The sequence below is a fragment of the Podarcis pityusensis genome (assembly GCF_964106645.2).
Source record: "Podarcis pityusensis genome assembly, chromosome: 3".
Taxonomy (NCBI): domain Eukaryota; kingdom Metazoa; phylum Chordata; class Lepidosauria; order Squamata; family Lacertidae; genus Podarcis; species Podarcis pityusensis.
Window position 1 is genome coordinate 16,764,989 of NC_138026.1, and position 6,798 is coordinate 16,771,786.

General features: G+C 38.1%; 1 long non-coding RNA gene across 4 annotated transcripts; it reads right to left on the minus strand.

The window, feature by feature from the left end:
- LOC308473655 lies at positions 1–6,577 on the minus strand. Of its 4 annotated transcripts, none has more exons than XR_013984146.1 (3): positions 5,918–6,577; positions 4,288–4,379; positions 1–2,488 (listed from the first exon to the last, which is right to left on the minus strand). It is a non-coding gene; the product is annotated as an uncharacterized lncRNA (long non-coding RNA). The 4 variants fall into 4 exon arrangements; XR_013984147.1 differs by having other exon boundaries at positions 5,550–6,577; XR_013984148.1 differs by having other exon boundaries at positions 1–2,493; positions 5,550–6,577.
- Positions 6,578–6,798: the final 221 nt, after the last annotated feature.

Genomic DNA, 6,798 nt, shown 5'->3' on the forward strand with positions numbered 1-6,798 from the left:
TTACTAATTTCATTAAACATGAAAAGCTCTTCCAGTACCAGATCAAATTGATTTTTCAGTTCAAACTCGTGTCTGCTTTTAATTTCAGAAGATAAATGCTTTTCTGTGGCATCTTCAAAATGGCCTTGTTTCATTGTGCATGAAGTCATTGTTAATGTGTCTTTAGAACTAACCCTTTCCCCACATCCATAATTGAAACATAGCGTAGTTATAGTCTGAGGTTGATTTCTTTTGCTTACATAACTCTGCTCAAAAGTTGAATTTTCTTTCTTATCCACATCTTTGGCATTTTGTTTCACAGACGCTAGCTCTGGATTATGTGGGCCGTTTAGTAAAATACTTTTTTGAAGCAATAAATTCAGATTTTCTACCTTTTTAACTATAGGATGTTTCAAGTTCTTAGAGATTCTAGAACTACAAACAGGGTAGTATGGTAAAACACTATTATTATTTTCAAATACAAAGCCACTTAGTTTTCTTCTTTTTCCATGCCGGGAAATCTTGTAACGCTGAGCTTTGACACTCACTGGTCTATTTTGATCTAGGCAAATATCATAAGAACCAGTTGAAGTAAAATACTGGTCACCATTATATTTAAGTACATTTCCAGGATTAAGGCCATTAATATGGAAGTGCATGTTGTTGTCTTCACATGTGTGCCTTTGACTATTGTTGTTTATATCTTTGGGATACTTAGACTTTTTACTTTTGCTTTTCTGTTCCAAAAAAGGATTGCAAATTGTATATAACTGAGGGAGAACACAATTAGAAGTCAATGTATCAGAGCCACTGCAAATTATTCTTTTATCAGGAACAAAATATCCTTTGCTATCTTTTTTATTATTTTCAACATTAAAGATCACATTTCCTATAAATGAAATTTCCTCTGAATCAGTACTGAGGCAAATTTGTTTATATGTGTCAAATGGATAAAAATTGACTTTCATTTCAGCAGAACCACAGTCTTCACAATTACCAATCCTTGTTTTGTTCATCATTGCTCTGCTACAAGTTCTTATATATTCTGGGACACGTTTGCTTTTGCTTGTTTGTGCTTTGTTATGTACTCTTGGAATAAAATGAGAAGCTTTAAATTTTTTAACATGAAAAGCATTGTTTTCATTGAAGAATTTTCCAGTTCTCTTTTGTATATTTGGTTCCATTGTACTCACCATTGGAAGATTTGATTGTTGAATACTGCACTTCCCAAATTTGAGTGGAGCTGAAGTCAAATAGTTAAATAGTCTGAAGTTTGCTGACAGGTTGTGCACTGTAGGGCTACACAACCTTCCCCCCCATAAAGCAGAGCTGTGAAAAACATTCTCTGGGGAAATGTGTTTGTTAGAAATTACAAGTTGCCTTGCCATTTGTTCTTTTTCATTACAAACTACTGAAAAGCTACCATCTTCTATAGTATATCTGGAAAATTTGAAGTGTTCCATGGTACTGGTGCCATTGGATATTTCCCTTTGTTGGGTATTGAGCAGAAAAAAATGACTGAATATTGAGGCATTCTTTTCAACTGCAGTGCTGCAATCATGTAAAAATAACCCAAAAGCAGCACATTTTACTAATTTGGTATTTACAACTCCACAGCTTCTTGAATAAGATATAAACATGTGCTTATATACTTTGTTCCTTCTTAAATTATTCTTTGCCAAGGCATTTGTTTGCTTTTTGCGGAATATAATATTTTCATCCTCACCCACAACATTTTTATATTCATATAAGAACGATCCAATGTTTGATTTTCTTCCTTTCATAAAATTGCCACCTAACAAACATAGCAGTGGGATTTTGTCACTGATGCTTCCACCATCTGCAACTGGTTTGGGAATATGGTTTTTTTCTCCATGTACATGATGACAACCTGTGCCATTTTCATTAGTTTGAAATGCTGGCACATCTGTAAGTAAATATTCTAGTCTTGCAACAATATTTTCTGCCAAGATGTCGTAAGAAACTATATTTACTGATGGTAACTCAATCTCCTTTGAAATGTTGCCACTGTCTATTGATTTTTCTTTTTCTTTAGCAAAAATGGTCCAAGGCTTAGGTTTTGTGACCAATGAATTAATATTTTCATCAAATTCAGACCCAGAATCTTTTAAATTGCTACAGTAATCATTTTCAAGTGCCCATTTTCCTATGAATGGTGTATTTCCTATCAATCTGGAATGCAAATGGGCAATCATACAAAGTCTAAAATGTAGATACTGTCTTAAGTTGGTTTTTGTGCTATTTTTCTCTTGCAGTTCCAAATCGTTTTGACTAAAATCCCAAGATCCTTCAGGAAAACCTAGATGTGTGTTTGGTGATTTCTTATCTGCATAGCATAAACTTTTTAGCAACTGCCTCTGCTCATTTGAGCTCACTTGACTATCTGTTTTGAGTTTCTTTGGCCATGGTTCTTCCATCTCTTCTGATATGGATAGAAGTGCTTGTAAACTTTCCATGTTCAGTTCTGAGTAACAAAACTTGATGAGACCTGTTCTGATTAAACCAACTTATAATTAAAATTATGCAAACTATTTGTGTATTTTAAGCATTAGCAACATACATTTAACAAAATGCATTTTGAGTAACATGGTCTCTCTTATTCATGTTTATCATTTTTCCATATGAGACAATAGCAATGACATCATTTTCATTTGATCTCCAGTTACCATAGGAGTATTAAAAGATGAAAAATATAATTACAGAGCTTTTAAAGAAAAGTACTAAACATAGTTACTTGGAATAAGAGGCCATACATTTAAAGTAAACTTATTTCCCCATAAATTTGCTTAGGGTCACAGCATTGGCATGATTTATTTCTTTAAAAAAAAAAAAAAGCAGTGATCAGTATTTCAGACATTCAGCATGATAGGCTTTACTTCTCTGTTTACTTTTTTACATTTTAAGAACAGAAATATACCGTAGTTCCAGTGCTTTTTTTCAGGGGGGCACTAAAGGGTATACAGTAACAGCACATCTTTTTTTTTGATGTTAAAAAGTGTGGCACTGTAACAACTTCATGGTGAGTACCAGCAACTCTCCTTTTTTGGTTTAAAAAGTGTGACACTTACTGTAACAACTTCATGGTGAGTACTGGCACCTATTTTTCTCGGAAAAGAGCCCTGAGTGGTTCCCACTATTCATGAAAATCTTGTTAATTTAAGTTTGGAGTGAGGGATACCCCAGAGTACTCTCTAATGTGGAGAAAGCCATAGTTTTGGCAATAAACAAAGGACACAGCTGCAAATAAAACGTTTTAAATGTGTTGTAAAGTGCAATATACAAATGTGACACTAGATGGCGTCGGTGAGCTACGCAAAATTCAATGTGTTTTTCAAAACTTTTTTTTTTAAGCATGTCCACGGCGTTTTTTATATGTGTGTGGATTCCACCAGAGAAGGCCACACATAGTTCCCATTTTGCAATAAAAATGGAAGAGAGTCTTTCCATTACTGATCGGTATACCTACTACAATAACATGGAGTGGGCTAGAACTGCATACCACATGTAAAGGTAAAGGTAAAGGGACCCCTGACCATTAGGTCCAGTCGTGACTGACTCTGGGGTTGCGGCCTCATCTCGCTTTATTGGCCGAGGGAGCCGGCATACAGCTTCCGGGTCATGTGGCCAGCATGACTAAGCCGCTTCTGGCGAACCAGAGCAGCGCACGGAAATGCCGTTTACCTTCCCGTCCCGCCAGAGCAGTACCTATTTATCTACTCGCACTTTGACATGCTTTCGAACTGCTAGGTTGGCAGGAGCAGGGACCGAGCAACGGGAGCTCACCCCGTCGCGGGGATTCGAACCGCCAAACTTCTGATCGGCAAGCCCTAGGCTCTGTGGTTTAACCCACAGCACCAGCCACGTCCCTATACCCCATGTAGATGGTAGCTAATAGCTCTTGGTCACTGTGGGTTGAGAACATCACCAGCACACAATGGGCACTGTTAACCACTTTCTGAAAACAGCCCCAAGTATATTTGCTTAATTCAAATGGGCCTTCTGGCTGATAGCGCTTTTAGCCATTCCCTGCCTACTCCATCATGTGTCCTTACTTATGAAACCTGAAAGAGTGCTTCTTCCCATGCTAATCTAACCCACATTTTGAGACTAACAGAAGGTCTCTGTTTCAGATACCTTCAGAAAGTCCTATTTCAGATACTTCCTCTATCAGGGGTGCAGTACTCAGCAATGGAAGAGAGGACTTTTTAGCTGGCTTCAGAACATCCTAGAGTAGCTTTCATGGCACTAATGTTGAAGAATAGTATAAAAATGTTTTAAATACGTAACCTTTCACACAAATCAAGAGTGCAGGAATAACGGTGCTATTTCTCTTCAGTCACTGCAAACTTTTGGTCCTTCCTCTCTGCAGTTTTGTTTTGCTTCTTAAAAAAATACATTAAAAAACATTTAATTGCATTGACTGGCTGAGGCATGCATTCTACAATGAAATAAAATGTCTTTGTACTGTAATAACTTCAAGCAAGACATATTAAAACCATACTGGGTTGGATTCAGAGTAAGTGTGCTGCACTTAGTTCCTGTTCAATTCAATCGGGCAAGTTAGCGGGGACTAATTTTTCACACTGATTGCAATGGCACATAGGCGCAACTGATCTGAAGCACAATCTTATGTGTGTTAATGGAAGTAAGCTTCATTTTCTTTTAATGGGGCTTACTCCCTAGTAAGTGTGTTTAGGACTACTGCCTCAATCCTGACCTAGCTCATTGGTTATAAATGAATTTAATTAATTAATTAAGCATTAATATTCAGGTAGCATTTTAAGAAGCGGTTTCTGTGAAATTATTTGACCCTGAATTCTGGTTCTTCTGATAACATTTGAAAAGTAAACTGCTTGTCTGAAAACGAAATGTAACGTTGTTGCACCACTATTTTTCTACTAAAAAAAAAATCTCAACAACATTTAGGGTGCCCTGATTTTTACTTTTTGAAATACGGCAACTCTAGAACATCCACATTGTTATGTTACTGTGCTGAGGTAAAAAAAAATAAGAAAGAAAGGAACAAGGAGGGGGGAATTCCACCATGGGGCATTCGTTGTAACACCTTCACTGTTTTCTGGGCTTCCACAGATTCTTGTTGTTAGCAAATGCTACTTGTTGCATAGGGTGGCCATATTTCAAAAAGTAAAATTCCTAACACCCGCAAAGTTATTGAGCTTTATTTTTTAAATTTTTTTTAGGAAGGCCGCAAAACGTCTGCGTTTTCCCTGACATTTTGCCAGTTTGGCAAAATTGCCCGCCCCCCCCCCGACGCCATTTTTATGCCCCAAAACCAGGACATGGCAGGAATTTTCCTGATGTATGGCAAGCCTCTTGTTGCAGAACCTGGGACAATTTAAACCAGCTGCCTCCTCAGCCAGCTCCTTCTCCGCCTCAGAATTGAGGAATTCAGTTTCACCATGTTTTACTTCTATAAGGGCAATGGTGCAGCCTCTGAAGCAAGAACAGAACAAGAATGAAACTCAATCCCCCTCAAAAAACCCAAAACTCAGTGGACAGATTGTGAGGAGGAACCTGCAATAAATAACCTTTTCAGGCATCATAGCAATTTATTGTGATCACTTCTTGGCAGATGAGGCTAAGAGATTTGGAGCATGATCCTCCCCCTCTAATTGTGACAGTTCCTGAGTAATATAAAAAATAAATAAATTCCTGAGTAATATAAATGTACCATGAAGATGCCCCCCCCCCCATATTAGTTTGTGGACTAATATTTTTTTCATGTAATGTGATTCTTTTTGCATATTTGTGTGCATAGAAATTGAGATTGCATTACTCTGGAACTAAACTATCCCTTCCCTTTTTATACACAAAAGTCTACATGCTGATGGTTCAAAACTGAGGTGCTATTATAATTTCGAGTTTGCTTGGTTATTTATATAGTCTCTGAGCATACTTATACAAACAGAGTTGGTTAGAGATAAATATATAGAAATGCACAGGTAATCCTGGTGTTGCGATGTACAGGAATTGTGGCTTTTAGAAACCGTGTGTACTCTGAGGCGGCCTTGCCCTTTCTGGAAACAGCCAGACTTTACGTTGGTCTTACAAAAAAACTTCCAACTTTTATGTTCCTTCAGACCCTTGAACCCCGTCCTCCCCAAGACTGGAAATTATGACCTTTCATAGAAAACAATAGCCAGAAATGGAAGATGGCACCACTAGCTGTGGTTGAGCAACACCTCGCCCGCCCTGAGGGGGTCAGGAAAAAGAGGGATTTTATTACTTCTAAGTGGAAGCCAAAATAAAAAAGGGAAAAAAGGGGGTGCATAAAAGCACCCTGAAGATCCGTCTCCAAGCAATGACTGCTCGGATTATTATTTCTCTGTGTTTCTACTGCCTCCAGCATGAGGACTCATTTAGGCGGGAAAACGCCGTGAGGCGTTTGGCGACACAGGAGGAGGGACAGAAAATGGGGACTTCGCCCTAAGCTGCAATCCTGTACACAGTTACATGGGAGTTAATCCTATTTAACTCAGTGGGGCTCAAATTCAGATTAACATGTGAAATGAAGGCTCTTGTCCCCCCCCCCCCTTCTGTTCGGAAAAAAATGAAGCGCAAGCACCATCATGGGGTGTGTGTGGAGGGTAATCTTCCCTCTTTCCTCACAAAGAGAAAAGTTGTGACAATTAAGCACCTGGTTTCTATGTAGTTGTTTTTAAACACAAATTTTATTTTTCTATTACAACCCCCCCCCCCATGAATCATAAAACCTGACAGGAATGACAAAAAAAGTTGGTATTCCCCCCCCCCCCCAATAGTGACCCATTTTTCCTT